Source organism: Anser cygnoides, chromosome 3 (genome assembly GCF_040182565.1).
Source record: "Anser cygnoides isolate HZ-2024a breed goose chromosome 3, Taihu_goose_T2T_genome, whole genome shotgun sequence".
Lineage (NCBI taxonomy): Eukaryota > Metazoa > Chordata > Aves > Anseriformes > Anatidae > Anser > Anser cygnoides.
Window position 1 is genome coordinate 17616834 of NC_089875.1, and position 15700 is coordinate 17632533.

General features: G+C 46.9%; 1 protein-coding gene across 4 annotated transcripts in view; it reads right to left on the bottom strand.

Annotated features, from left to right (window-relative positions):
- Positions 1-7572, bottom strand: part of FOXN2 (forkhead box N2) — a 34530-nt gene extending 26958 nt beyond the window's left edge. For 2 of the 4 annotated variants that reach the window (XM_048078415.2, XM_048078413.2), the window contains exon 1: positions 7430-7572. The gene's annotated coding sequence lies outside the window, so the exon portion shown is untranslated. Of the gene's footprint in view, positions 1-5553; positions 6668-6770; positions 7254-7429 lie in introns of those variants that run through there. The other 2 variants (XM_048078414.2, XM_013192481.3) reach the window with 2 other exon arrangements.
- Positions 7573-15700: the final 8128 nt, after the last annotated feature.

A 15700-nucleotide genomic window follows, 5' to 3' on the forward strand; every position in this document is an offset into this window, starting at 1 on the left:
GCAACCGCATGCATACATGGACTCCAGTCTGGGCAGCTGTGCTCCCAGCAAGGCAGGGCACCAGCACCCTGCCCACTCCTCCTCCTCCCTTGGAAGCCAGGAGAACTGAAGGGCAATTGTTCAAGGCGTTCATCAGCTTCTTCAAGCCAGTCTGCTACACAGAGAACCTGTGAACTTCTGCATTTCCTCCTGGCGAAACTATGTGCAAAAGAAAACAGAGGGGCTCCAGGTGCAATATTTCCAAGCTTCTCCCATTTTAATGTCAATAACCTCCCACACCCTTTCATCTAATTAAAGGCAGGGTGAAAAAAAAAGGAAACTAATAAAAACTGATGAAAGGGTCCGATATTAGCAGAAGCTAAAATACACTCAGCAAAATTTGGAAAGGGAAGGGAATAAAACCTTATCATAGCCCAGGGAAGGGAAGGGCAGGCAAGGAAACAGATTTTATCCAACATCTAATTTGTATTAAAAAAAAAGTTTGTTAATTAAATATACATACATATGTACACACACTTTTTTGTGATTAAAATAAGTATTTTAAACAAAAATGATATGTAAACTCAGATAGGCCCAGGATACTGGGCCCTCCAGGCCTCATCCATCGCAGAGCCTTTGGACCGTGTCCTTCAGTGCCACCTCCAAGAAGTCTGAAATCGCGAAGCATTGTGAAAGGCTGCAGCCAGCTTGGGACAAGGTTCCTCCTGCCTTGGATTTGAAACGCGCATGCGAAAACAGGCCGGGTAGAACAGAGAAATTAGGAAGTGAAAAAAAATAAACCAGGGAAATCTAAACCATTTGAAAGAACTTGGGTGTCACTGAAGGTGAAAAAGCTTGTTTTTTTTTTGTTGTTTTTAAATAGGAAAAATGCTCTACCTCCAATAGCAAAGCTGCTTAAATTCAGTACATTGTTTGCTAAATGAACTAAAACACACACACACACGTGAGCCACTGATATGTTCAGAAATGCGTCATTTGAGCAAATGTATTGCCGTGTAAGTCTGATGCTAATTTTGTTTTCTTGATAACTTTTACATGTTTCTCTATCATCCCCTTGAACCAGAAGTGAATATTCTTTTAGCTACATTTCAGCTACTTTCAGTAACAATTTACCACTACTAGAAAACATGTTATATTTTCCATATCGCTTTTCTGCCCTCTTCAGCCTTAAAGCACCAGAACTCATTTTCTGCTGAAAACCAACACGCTCGAGCTTCACCTGAAGTGATCCTTATGCAAGATTTAATTTAAAAGCATTGTCAGAGCCTAACAAAAAAAAAAAAAAAAAAAAACCTTCACATTACAACTTCGTAATTGACGAGCTTTCGCAGATTGCCATTTCCCAGCTACAGCTACTGAAGTATAAGTTTTCCTCTCAGCTGTCAGGCCCAGGCACATTTTGAGAGGGTTTTTCAGGAATCCTCCCTGCGCAGGACAGGCCCAACTGCTGCACTGCTGCTTTATTTTCCTTTTAGCCGTATCCCAAAAGCAGCCATTAGCACTGACATACCTTGAGACAGGCCAAATATCTGAACACCACCTGCTGGCATCCTCAGAAGCACTCAGGCACTGCTCGCGTACTGTTACCTGCCGTCCCCGTGCAGACACGAGGAACCACTGCGATGCTCTTCACACCGCCCATCTCCCCAGCCCTTTTCATAACAAGAGCACAGCAACCCCCCCACCCCACAAAGCCATCTTTCTCTGAACCCAACTCCGTTGAATTTGTCTTTCTGTATTAAAATTACATCAGAAGAATCCCTCTGCTGATAATGGCTGGGGCACAAAATGATCTTTTCTTCCCCACAGCAGGCACACGCTGGAACAGCTGGGCCAACCGGGCTCCTCGCACAGAAAGACTGCCCAGTTTATCGTCACACGGAGCCCTGCGGGCTGACGGCACACCTTCAAATGAAATCCGACAGATGACGCAAGTTTCTCTGACTGCAAAGGAAAGGCACCTGTGCTAACAGGTAGGCTATTGAAACACCAGCTGACATTTGACACTTCTCAGACTGCACAGTCAAAAGTCCAAAAGCAAACGAGCTTGTACTTTGACTGGTCAACATCCCTAAACCAAATCACATTTTCTGATAGCTGGTCTAGGGATTTTGGCTCACCAGCCAGAGGATGAGGGTTGAGTAATTGCTCCTGCTGTTTGGCAACAAGCTTCCCAGCTCCCACTCACAGTTTGTGTGAGTTTTTCAGTCACCGAGCAATCTTCACAGCCAGTAATTATCTTTCAGGCGACTACACACTTGTCCGGAATGCAAGCACGATGCAGTGCAGCAACAGGTTGTTGCAAAGGAAGCAAACAGAAGACCACACATTAACCAGGAAACTACAAGTAGCTACAAAGCGCAAGACTGGAGCGTACTAAAAATGATCTGAGGAAAAAAAGAAACAAAGCCTGAGCATGGCTGCATGGTCTCTCTACCAGAGGCAGGCTTTGGAAGTACGTCAAGTCACACTTTGAGAAGCACACACCCCACCCCAAAAAAAAAAAAGCAACTTGTTTTGTACACTACACACAGGTGGGATGCTCACCTGGTGGAAAATGAGCAAAATAATACAAAGACGGAGGAGAAGCACATGAGTACCTCCAATCCAGTGCTTATTAGACGGAAAACATGGTCACTCCAGTAAGGTCAGAGGTATCCAGTGATGCTGTCGAGAGGCACAATGAACAATGCCAACCAGTAGTTCCGACACGGACAGGCCGTGCTCAATGCCAACAAAGGGGAAGGACAGCGCTGCCTCTCCTGTGATGCCACACCGGCACAGAGTGCACAGCAACTGGAGGCCTTAGGCCTGACCTAGATCCATCTTTACAATGCTGCGTTTCAAACTTGTTCCTTTGGTAAGTCCCAGGGAAGCGGTGGGACCCAGACTGGACTAGACTGCCATCCTGTAGGACAGCCAGTGGGGGTACCACTGGGGCAAGCAGACCACATCGGGACTTTCTGCCAGCAGGAACTGGGTGAAAGCAAGCACAACTCATACTCGAATCCTTATAAAGGGCACAGGAGAGATTTCTACAGCAGCAGTAGCTAATTTAATAAAGGAGCTCTTAAGATACCCTAACCTCTGAATAAAAGCAGAGAGCTTGAAGTCTAGGTTGAACTTAATAGAAAAAAAGCTTGAAGCCAATAGAAAAAAGTAAAACCTACATTGCTGAGTTTTGGCATAAATCATCTTATATACACACAAATTGCAAGCTTCTCTTGAAATGAAACTGGCACTCAGGTAACCATCCTGTATCACAGATATTTCCACCCTAAACACAACAGCCAGTCCTCCCAGTTACCTCCAGGCAGACCCCCAGGCCCTCAACAGCTCTTTTCCAGTGCAAGTGGGATCCAATGCTTGTGCTCCGGAAGCTGTAACATTTTAAAGAAAGGAGGCAAAGTACCAGAGGTCACAAGGATGCTATCCAGCATCAGACAGCACTTCATCTGCGCTATGTAATTCATTACTAAAGCATGGGTACGTTGTCTCTTTCCTGAACTGTATTTTGTGAGTGCCCTGGAGTATCCCTAGGTGCTTTTACCCAGCACAGTAAGGAAGAGAAAGAAAGTTTATCATCGCTCAACGTGTGCTCAGAACAGCGAGTGAGAAGGCACATGCAATATGGCAGGGAACGGATAAACATGTATTACATGCAAAGGTCCAGTCAGACAGCATAGAAGCATCTCAGACATTTCTTGTTTTACTTGTGGACATCTTCTCTGGGAGTCAAGGAAGCTGCCAGAGCTGGTAAAAGACATGCACACAGCTTACAAAACCTAAGACAGAAACCTTTAATTTATGATACCTTTAATTTATGATACCGGGATCTGGACAAGGTTTGCAGTTTGCAAGTGCACACTTGTCAGAAGACAAAGCAGCGTGTTTACATGAGTCACAAAACACTGATGACAGCAGAATTTCTGCACAGGAAGTTGCACAACACCATTTAATTGTCAAGCAGGAGGCACACAAGGCAGACTCAACTGCCTCAGTCTATCTACTTCCCTCGAAAAAGCACACTGGTTGCAACTAACACCATGACATGTCATGTACGAGCTTATCCATAATGCATCTCGTTACATGGGAGGGGGCGGAACAACAAAAAGAAAACTCAAGGAGCCAAATGGAACAAAATGGGCAGGATTCACACCTCTGCTAAAAGGTAAAAAGCACGTCCTGCTCCATCCCTGCAGCTGACAGCCTTCACTTCAGGGGACAAAAGGCCTAAGGGCTGCTTCTCATTGATGTACAGTCTGTGAAGGAAGGCAGCATTTCACATAGCTAACTTTGCACCTTGATGGTGCAGTACGAATATCCCATCGAAGGATATGGCCTGAGAGGTGTAGAGCAACAGCAGCGGTGGGCACACCATCCCCTCTTCCAATGCCTGCACGTTCTGCAACCTCACAGGTTATGATCCAGCTGTCCAGCTGGGAGGAAGGCAGAATTATAACGCTAGTGGCAACAGCGTAAGAACTGCTACTGTTTTTATGGGAACATATATTTCCATGCAAGAGCCGTACCACTTTCTCACCAGTTTGAACTAATCCCTGTATGGCCTCTTCAGGTGCCAAGTCATGTTGTTCGCTGAGAGAGTCAGCCTTTGCTCTATGTGATGGTTCTTCAAGGCAACTGAGTTGAGCAGGCAGAGCCTATTTTTAATAAAGATGGTAAAAAATGAAATGCCTCTAAGCCTCTGTCTTCTTTCCCAGTGCTACGCTGGCTTGTCAGGCACTCCTTCTAGTGTGACAGTTCCAGTACACATCCCTGTATCTGTTAAGTTCCTTAATGGACCGGCATGCTCCTACACTGCAATAGCTGTTGGCAATGCTGGCATCTTTCATCATGAACTCCCCAGAGGAAATGGGAAAGCTCTTCAAGAAGCAAACGTTTGGCAGTTGGAGCTGTTGAATCAGCACACTCCTTGGTTGATGTCCCTTTTGGAATAAAACATCTTTAGGGCTAAGCAATACCTACAGAGTCCCTTCGGTACAGCTTAGCCTGCAGCACCTGAAGGGGTCAGAACTTCATCCTGGCAACAAAAGCATCAACCAGGTTTTATAACAGTGAAACACTCTGAGAGCGCTTGGAACCACACACCTGGAATGCTACAGGACCAATGCCTCCAACCCCAAAATCCCTCTGCAAAGGCAGCACTGCGGCCTGAACAAACATAGCATCCTCACCACACTCTGCAAGCATAAATGCGATGTACAGCATCAGAGCTCTGGTTATGGGCACATTAAAAAACAAAACAAAACAGAACATAGAAAAGTCCTACACGTGTTTTAGGTATCTCAAACCTATGGTGCGAGAATTGCCATCTCTTTTGTATTTCTACAAAAGCCAAGTCACAGCTTGACAACAGTTTTAGGCCAGCATAAGCAACAACAACTGCCAGAAAAAGCAGTTCTCCCTCGTGACCACTCTGGCTGCTCATACCCATCTCCGCACTGACCCAGTCCTCAAGGTGGTGCGGATGTCAGTGTGGTGTACCAGACCAAAAGGACAGGTGGACAAAACCGAGGTGAGGCTGGGACTTACCTTCGTACCAATGGCAGGAACGGACCACGTGCTGAGTACCTACACTGGGATGAAGGCAACATGGGAACAGACGAGCACAGAAATCATGACAGCTCACTGCCTTCTTCCATAAGCACCACAAGGGAATTATCCTGCAGAGCACTTTGCACTGAGGCATACAGAAACTATTCCCAAGGTCCAAAGAAGCTTGACGTGCACTGGACCTGAGCAGAAGCTGTGCCGCTGCAGCACCATAACATCTGGTTTAAAAATAATACATACTGGTACTCATCTAAGTTCATTAGCTCAAGCTCTGTGCCATGCTAATTGCTACGGTACAGGTTTCAGTTCAAAGCTGCCCTGTCCAGCTACCTTCTGTAGAGCTTGGGAAATGTCAAATGGCACCTGTCAAAAACAAACATGCACCAACACCACAACGCTATTCCAAGTTTTGTTGACATAAGACCGTGCCAGCTTAATTTATCTTGCACAGATTCATCGTCACACTAGACTTCTAGGAGGATACAAGACCCCCAAATCAAAAAACGTAACAGAAGTTGACTGAAATGATTCACATGACGGTACACTGCAACCCAACCACTGCCCAAGTCCACTGGAATCTAAGTCACCTGTAACAAGATTTGGAGTGTATATCACTTGCCGCCTTTCTTAAAATTATCTTGATCTGTGCCAAACCACGGGATAGGCACAAACCTAACCAAGTTATCCTCAAAACACTGAGGTAAAATATAATTCATTATTTTTAACTTGTTTTGCAGAAAACGTTCATTGCTAGCCTAGCCAGCCACCAAAGTAGGGACATAAGCTTATTGGGCCCTGCCTCTTTGTTTTGGCTTTAACAGAATCCATATATTTATGAACAAAAGTCTGATCCCCCTACAAATGGAGACACCAGGTGTATGTTCAGGTAAGCCACACACAACGTCACGCTGTTCCTCGGCCACTGGTGTACTTCGGCATCAGGCTCCACCTCACGCACGTAAAAGCCCCAGGCCTGTGAATCACCAGGAGCAGAACTCAGCCCTGTCAGGTGCCTAACAAAAAGGTTTGCAGAGCCTTAACCTCACCTGCAGGACGCTCAGCCCATCTCCCTCACCTTGCCAGCACGCGGCTCCAGCAGAAGCGCGACGCACACCCACCTGCATTCCTGGGGAAACTTTCTACCGATTTCGTCAAAGCCACGCACTGCGCGCAGCAGGATAACCTGAAGCGCTTACCGCTTACTTAACTCAGTCACTGCCAAACGAACAGCTTCAGAATTTTATTTTATACTAAAAAAAATCTTGCAAACACGGAAGAGCGAAGCGCGGCGGCCGCCGGCGGCTCTGCTGCGGCGGGCCGAAGGCAGGCTCGGGGGAGGGCGAGCCGAGGCGGCCGGCAGCCTGCCTCCGTGGAGCTGCGCGACCGGCCTGCCTCCTCATTAGCGCTCATCAGCTAACGAGCCCGGCTCCCCGGGGCCGGGCGGGCACAGCCGGGGGCCGCGGGAGGAGGAGGAGGAGGAGGAGGAGGAGGAGGAAGAGGAAGAGGAGCCGCCCCCTCGCGCTGCCGGGCAGCGCTTCCTCCCGCCGCCGCACGCCGAGGGCCGGGGCGCCATTTCGGGCCGTGCCGTGTGGTGCGGTACCGAGCCGTGCCGAGCCGAGCCGAGCCGTGCCCGCGGCGTTCCGCCCGCCGCGCCATTGTCCCCCATGGCCCGCGCGGGGCCCGGCCCGGCCACGCGTCCCCGCCGCCCCCCTGCCGCTTCCCCGCGCCCGCCCTCCCGCGCGCCGTTTCCCGGCTCAAGCCTCTCAGACCCTCCCAAAATAATAAATATTTTTTTAAAAAAATGGAGAAAGCAACCGCCGGCGGGAGGCGGGAGGGGAGGCGGCCGCTCACTCACCGCGGTCATGAAGCCGCGCTGCCGGGAGCGCGGGCACAATATGGCAGCGGGGGATGTGTCAGGGAGCAGCAGCTGCGGCGGCGGCGCCTCCCTCCCCGCCTCCCCATGGCAACCGGGCCCTGCCGCCACCCCTCCGCCGCCTCCCGCCGCCTCCCGCCCCGCCCCGGCACGGCCCGGCCCGCCCAGCGCCCCCTCAGCACAGCACAGCACGGCGAGGCACGGACCAAGCTCTCCCCGGCCTCCGAGCCCCGTGAGGCGCCCGGCCAGGGGGAGCCCGGCTCGCGTCGAGGCTCCGCGGCCCTGCCCCTGCCCCCGAGCCACCGACCGCACGGAAAAAGTTTCCCGGGAAGCTTCGGTTCTGAAAACGAAAAGGGTGGGGGGGAAATCCAGCACCAACAAAAAACCGGCAGCAAAGTTAAAAATGCGAAGCTTTGCGGCTCTGCTTCCCTTTCCCCTCACATCTCTAATCGCCTGTGTGCTTTTGCCTATTCCTCTTTTCCTGAAAACCACATTTATTTATTTATTTATTTTCCACAGAATGCTGGGCTTGCTTTCCCCAGAGATTAAATCTGCCTTTTTTTTTCTTTTTTTTTCCCCTTGTGTCAACTTGACAAAGAATAAGGATCCTGGCTGCAAAAGCCTGCACGCTGCCATGTTTGCTCTGCGTTGCCCCGCATTGTGCTCGCCCGTGCCTTTGGATTTAAGCTTTTCAGGGCAAGAACTTGGCTGTTTGCTCAGCACAGTTCACAGAGCTGCGCGCACTTAGTTTTACAGCATAATAATAGGAGCTGGGAAATCATTCACAGGCAGCAGGAAGAAGTTTTCTTTTGCACCCAACTGCCGCCACAAAAAGTTTGTTCAACCTTCCAAGGCTTCCTTGCTGGCTGAAGGACACAGCTTTTGCCTGCCTCTGATGCATTGCAGCAATTTCTTGTGTAAGGGAGGATGGGGAAGTGTAAGGGTTTCAAGGGAATTCCCCCATTCCCCCACTCCTGATGAGCTGGAACCATATATATATATATGTATTTATTTTGAAATTGTTTGCCATTCAGAGAACGTTTTTTGTTTGTTTTGTTTGTTTTGTTTTTGTTTTTAATTTTAGAGTGAGGATGACTCTGGCACATGATACCACAGACAGACCTTTCTCCCAAGGGTAGATTAAATCCGGATGCAGAGAGGCCCAGTCCACATACAGGTTCTTCCCATTGCACTGTACAGCATGGCCAGGTCCAGAAACGGCATTCAAGTTGCCTCGTTCTCTCTCTCTCTTTTTATTTATTTATTTTTTTCAGCTTCAGAAGTTATCCAGAGCCTTTCTACCCTCTTGGTAGAAAATGGAGGTGCACTTACGTTATGTGTTACTAAGGACGTCCAAGGTTCAAGGCGATTCCTCAGCCATTAAAAACAGAATAAGCACCGCTGATACCAACAACACTTCGCCTGTCATGGGCTCTTTTACCTATGTTACTGATCCTCTGTCTCCAAAAATTATGTGCTGCATCTTGCCTTGGTAGCTACCAAACCTCACCTACTTCAGACCAAGGGGGAACCCAGGCTGCGGGACTGCATAAATCCCCGGCTATTATCGATCTGGCCATTTAAATCAAGCAGCTACTGCCTGGATGATTCGCCTGTTTGTAGCTGAATCAATCTTCACCAATATTTCTGCACACTGCTATGTCCCCGCCTGATGTCATGAGGGCTACAATGCCCGCACATTTTTAAAAGTCCAGCAGAGCAAACATGCTCAGCCAGAAAGCACGTCCTGTGGTTTACTGCTCTGAGAGGCGCTGCCTTTACACAAGGTCACTGTGTTTCTCATGGCAGCCCTGGGTGCTGTGGCTGCATTTGCAGAGCAGGCAGCGTTTGCACCACTGCTGCTCTGGCAAGCTCGCCTGCCCCACCACACGCTTCCTTTTGTTCCTCTGCCCAGCACTATTTGCCTGTTGAAGCCAGGGTGTGTCGGCTTGCCTTTTGCCCAGCTGCTTGACCCCCCTCAAAGAGGGCTTTTTGAATAAAATATCCGTCAGACTTCAATGTATTTTCCATGAAAGCTCCGCCACTGGCCACTGAGGATAGCATCCATTCTCACCTAGTAGTTGACTACGTTTACACCCTGACATTTAGAGCAGAGCTGCCCACAAATTTTCCATTTACTCTTTAAAAATATAGTCTGAGTTCAGTAGGAACTGATGCCTTCTCACTATTTTTTTTGTGTGTTTTAGTGAAAGAAAAAAATGCAAACACAAAGAAAAAAATGACATAAACTGAAAGTGTCCTGAACTGAAGTGAGCGCCACCTCAAGGAAATAAACAAAAAATAAAGCCTTGGACTTTGAATGGGCATTTTATTTGAACAATGGTGTAGCGTAACACTTCAAATAAAATAAAATGCTTCTGTGCCTTCTGAAAGACATCGTCTTTATCTTCCCCAATCATCCCTATTGTTGGACATGCCTACATGAGGGGTTTCTCTGGCTTTAAACTATACTGTACTGTAGAAAATCCAGTAACTATGTATCAGTAAAGACAATAAGCAAGCTTTAAGGCTTTCTGGAGCACCTTCTGCACCACCTGGTTAAACTCCAACATCAACCAGAGTTGACTTTATTCTTTTGCTGCCTGTGAAATGACAAGTGATGCAGCAGTGGATTTGAGAAGGGGGACAGGAGAAGGTGCAGGACAATCCTCAGGAAGGCTTCAACTTTCTGCCTTGTATGACATTCATCCCAACAACTCACCGTAGTCAGAACTCTAAAAGTGCCTGTGATTCTATAATCCCATGTTTCTGTGAGCAGTTGCAATTCTGCAGCAGCTCACCTGTACACTGTTGGCGCACCCAAAGCTGCCCCAGGTCCAGTGGAAGGCCCAGCATTTTCTGTGGGTATCACCAGAGCTAGCACAGGGTACAGGAGGATGGAGGAATGTGTGCTCATCTCCTGGCTTGGTGTGAGTGCTGAGTTTCATCCCTGCTTCACTACAATGATACAGTTTGCCTGCAAAATCCTGTGGGCAATTTCTGAGAGCAAGAGGGAGCAGATGGTGGAGGGCTGCGAGCGGCCGCATCGGGCAGAGACAAAGCCACCTGTGTCATCCCGGCACTCCTTCACTCACCCATGAGAAGCTGGAGAGCCACGGCACGGAGGCTGAACTGCCAGGCTGCTTTGTGCAAAATCCTTGAAATCTGCTCCTTCTGAAATTTAGGATTGGAGGGATTAAATCATTCTTTCCTGCAGTTTGCCCTGTCCCACTGCCCTGGGCTCCCTTTTGCTCCCCCAGCATTGTCACAAGGACTCCAGGACATGTTGGCTTTCTACCACACACTGACAAATAACAAGTGGCGCTGAAGAAAACCTACAGCAAAAGAGCAACCAAGAAAAGCAGAGCTTTTATATATAACAAAGACACGCTGCTATTTCCCAAAAACAGACCTTTAAAATAGGCAGAATAGACATTACTTGTGCTACACCACTGGACTTCACACAGATGCTCAGGGTGTTCATCCAGTGCTCCTTTCAGTCCCAAAAACTCCACCAGAGGTGGCTGTAGGAGGCATGGGGAAGACGGACTGTTGGGGTAGGTGCTGAGGAGGTGGCAGGAGGTGCCCTCCACCCTACCTTGTTCTTGTGTCACCTTCTGCACAAAGCCAATGCAGACTCAGCAGAGGCTGCTGATGCCTGCTGGCCCTGCTCCAGGGCTGGCCTTGGAGGCGCTGCCCACTCAAGGACAAGTCCTGCCTGCTTTGCCAAGGCCAAAACTCTCACTGCTGTCTCTCCCTTTCCAGGCCCTTGCACCATTTCTTGCCAGAGGCGAGTTCTCTTCAGGGCACTCATGGCTCAAGTTGTCTTGTTCTGTCTGTGGTTGTGTTTTTATTTTGATTTTTTTTTTCCTCTGGGCAGAAAATAAACCCTTCCACCTCTTCCATGTTAGGGTCAGTATCTTCAGACCTTCTATCTTGTTGATGGTAGATGTCTTTTATACAGGTATCCTGGGATAAGGCTTTCCCTGTGCAGAGAGGACTATCATCCAGACCTGTTTCATGGAGGATATTATTTGGAGAATCCACTGGGAAGATGCAGTCTGCCTCCCAGAAACTGCAGTCTGCCTCTGGGGAGGAGCAGACAAGGGCAGAAGGGCACAGCAGGGACTTGCCATGAGTGCATCAGCCAGACCTGACCCATGCCACTCAGAGCCATGAAAGCACCTCCTCCCCAAACCAGGCAGCCACTGATCCTGTCCTCTGAAGGACAGGGACCAAGGCAGGGCCAGGGCCAGACCGCATCCAGCACAAGGCTGATCTGCTAGCAAGTGTAGAGATCTGGCAGAAGGCCCAGAAAGAGATACCACAAAAAATGAAAGCAGCAATGGGACTGCAAAAATGGCTTTCCTTCCTGGGATGGCGGTAACATATTCATTGCTCGGACCCTGGGATTTTTATCACCAAAATGGTGCTGTTGATTTCACAGCCCTTTGTATTGCCACCAAGAAGCTGCTGAACCAATGCTTCCCATTAGACCCAGCAGGTCCTGCAATCTGGGCCCAGTCGGCAGAGGGGCAGTGACATGACACGTTGTGAAGCTGGCTCGCATTTTTGTCCAGCTCGGCTCTGGACACAGGTCTGTGAGGTAGTTGTGCAGTCTGTCAAGGAGCAGTAGGAAGATGGCAGTGTGCAGCAATACTTTTTACCCGAGAGGCTGAGAGCAGGGAAGGGCAAGCAGGGAACTTGCACATGGGCAAGAATCAGAAGTCAGATGGCGTGGGCATGTTATAGCAAGACTGGCACCGAGTCAGTAAGCCCAATTTACTGTGCCAGGATTTCTGCAGCAGATGTAAACTCTCATTCTGGGTTTATAGTGCCTCTGCACCTAGCATCATGAAACCAGTGGCCCTCTGGTCCCAGTGACCTACAGCCAGTACATCCCTGTGTAACTAACACCTTGTATATATATCCTAACACACCTAGGAGCAGTATTGCCTCCTCCACAGCAGCAAAACAATGCTGCTCTCAGGATCTGCTAACCTCTGCTTCTTCCCATCGATTTATATCCCTGCTTGCCGTGAGAGAAATGCTGCCCCAGCTCTGTTTGGACACCTGCTTCTTCTAGGATTTCTGGTTACAAACACTATCTCAGATTTGCGTTGATAATTTGTTTGAAATGATGGCTTCAGAAAGACTCATTACTTCTTCAGGTTAGTGTGCCTGCCTACTGCATGGAAACATCCTGCTTGCGTTTTTTGTCTGTGAACTTCTCCCAGTTTGCTCCCTCCTACCACCAGCCAAGCATGTGAACTCTCTCCTCCCTCTAGGCAAAGCCATGAGGATTCCTGTGCAGTGCATGATTTTTACCATTTCTTCTTCCTCAGTCCTGCTGCCTGCTTTCTTTGCTCTCTCTCATCTCTCGCTATGTCCTAACTGGGACTCAGCCTTGAGGTTCTTGTTTAAATCTGGTTGTAGCTACATAAAGATGGGTCAGAACTCCCCCGTTTTAAGGAATGAATGTGCTGTACTCTCTGCTTTTTTATTTCCCCCTTAAAAGTTCCTCCTAAAATTGGAGGTATTCTAACATCTACTGAAACCCACTCTTCACCACTGATTCCCTCTAAAGTGTAGACCCAGAGCTCAGACAAATAACTGTAGGGGGAATATAATCCAGCAAGTGATTAGTGCTTTATCAACCATACAACCAAAGCGTGATACAACCACACTGGTTGGAAAGGTATTCAGAGCTGGTTTCTGATGGTAGTATCCCTGCTGCACTGCGTGCTGCATGTCTGAGAACCGACATACACGCGTTGGATCACCATTGAAACACTGAAACTCTAGAATATGTGATATCCAAAACTGTTTACAGAGCTAATAAGTTATCTATGTTAGAAAGACCTTGGTATGCTGGGAGTCACTTTGGGTGGGAATACTTGCATTTGTTTTTTTAGTATGCTATCTCAGTAAATTATGGAAGCCCAAACCTGTTTGAGATGGTTCTACCAAAACAGAATAGTGAAAATTTTGTCAATTCAGCTATGCCACTTAAGGAAGACATTTTACAGACTTCTAAATGATACAGCCAGAAAAGCATGACAAACATGCTACGCCAAAGCAGCCTGGTTTGAAAGCCCATGCTGAAGTAGCTGCTCAAAAACGGGTAAATCACACTTCGAGTAAAGCAAATGTGGCCTCCCATAGCATTTGGACTATATATTTAGCAGAGTCATCTATTTACATTTAAGCAGGAGGAAGCTTGTCTGTAGACTTTATATTCTCAACAATGTAAGGAATAAAAACATCATTTTTACTATTGGAGAGAATCTTGCATTTTTAAGACATAACTTACCTCCCTCTCTTCTTGGGTAATACAAATACCTTACAGAAAATAGTAGCAATTTCCTAAATAAGACCAAGTCAATTGTTTCTGTTGTGCACAAACAAAAAGATTCATGCATTTTAGTAGATAGCCCATTATGTAATCTGGCAGGCTGAATTACCCAGAGATACTTTGTTTTGAAAGGAGTGCAGATATCCTGCAGGTTTAATTGCCAATAAATCAGCATGACCTCCACTCCCTGACACTTTTTTTTTTTTTACAATGATCTTTTCAAGCAGAAAATGAGGAGACTGATTTTTACAGTGTGTGCCTACTGCCTATAGTGAGATAAGAGCAATGACACACACGCAGGTTCCTCCATTAAAAGCTATGCTAGATAATGAAGGACTCAATCAATGGTGTGTTCTGTTTTCTTTCTGTTTATTTTCACCTTGTATTACCACGCTCACTTTTTGTTACAATTAGGAGAGAACTTGCTTGTTTAACAATTGGCTTTCAGCTTACATCCATGTATTCTGCACTACTAGAAATGAATTTATTTGTGGTTCATTTTTATACTTACGTTTAAGTTTTAAGGCAGATGGCAACAGTTCAAGTTCTCATCTGGGTATAATACCTGACTAAGCATTCTGCAGTTTAAAGAGAGCCTGAATATTTTTAACTGAAAGTATTTTGTTTTGATTTCGATGCTCATTATGGTGCCTCTCAGTAACAAAGGTTTTATGTTTTTACATTACTATTCAAAATAAAAGTTTTGATTTAAAGCTGGGGGGGTGGGGGGAGAAGCTACACCTAGCCTTACTGCACATCATAAGCTTTACTACTCATATAATCTTTTATTTGGCCTATCTTTAATCCAAATATCTTCAAGCATTTCCAAGTGCTTAGCTTCATAACACTGTCCAAGGCAGCTGGTTCTTATCAGCTCCTCTAATATATAGGTGGGCTGGTACAGGGAGCGACTGGGAGGTGAACAGCATCTCATCATTGCACAGTGGTGGGCTGGGGTTCAGCATCTCTGAAATAATTGCCAAAGAGATCTGTTTTCATTCTGCTCTTATGTTTTTGGCTGAATTAGGAAGAGCACAGATGCTGTACTGTCAGACAGTTTTGGATTTGCTTTAGACAGGCCAGTGAGCCTGTGGTGATGCCTTCCTAATGGTGAGTCCAAGATCAGGAGGAAAACACAAGCTTTCCAGAGCTGTTGCAGGTAGGACTCCTTTAAGAGATACTCTCTGGTTGTCACCTTTTGCACAGAAGTCGGATTGTGGATGGGGTAAGCAGGACTGCATATTTCTTACATATTTTATAGATGATGCAACTCTCCATGCAACCCTTTTATGTCAATTGTTGTCAATATTGTCAATCATATCAATAAATTTCTTTTCAAATCAAGAGACAGCTGTATAGTTATGCCATCACTGGTATCAAAGTAGTGACCCAGGCAGTCCAGGTTATTGGTTTCAGTGACTTCATGTTATGAGAAAAGCGTCATTGAGTTCCTGATTCTCTCTGTCTAGGGCACACATGGGTTGAGGTGTACTGATAATTACAATTTTGCAACCTAGTTCTGCAAGAAAGTTACCATTTGTCTGAATTTCATGAACAAAGTTGCTTGAAATTCCCTTCGTATAAGAGAAACTCAAGGTGTGTGGTCCTTGTACAAAACAAATAACAGTGGCTATTTCATACGTGCAAACCAATTGTTGACAAATTTTTCAAGCGAGCTAAGAAAAGTCACCCTCACAGAGATGATATTCCAGCACTGAAATGGAAGATTCACATCCTGTTCCAGTCAAGGATTTTAAATAGGTCCCCTGTCTGGAAATATTAAAAAAATACTTGCCAAAGACTTTGTGTCTGGTTGTTGTACTGTCTCTGACAGCCAAAGCCACGTTTTCTCTAAACTTTTTTTCAGCTAACGAACTTTGAAATCCTTATCACCACGT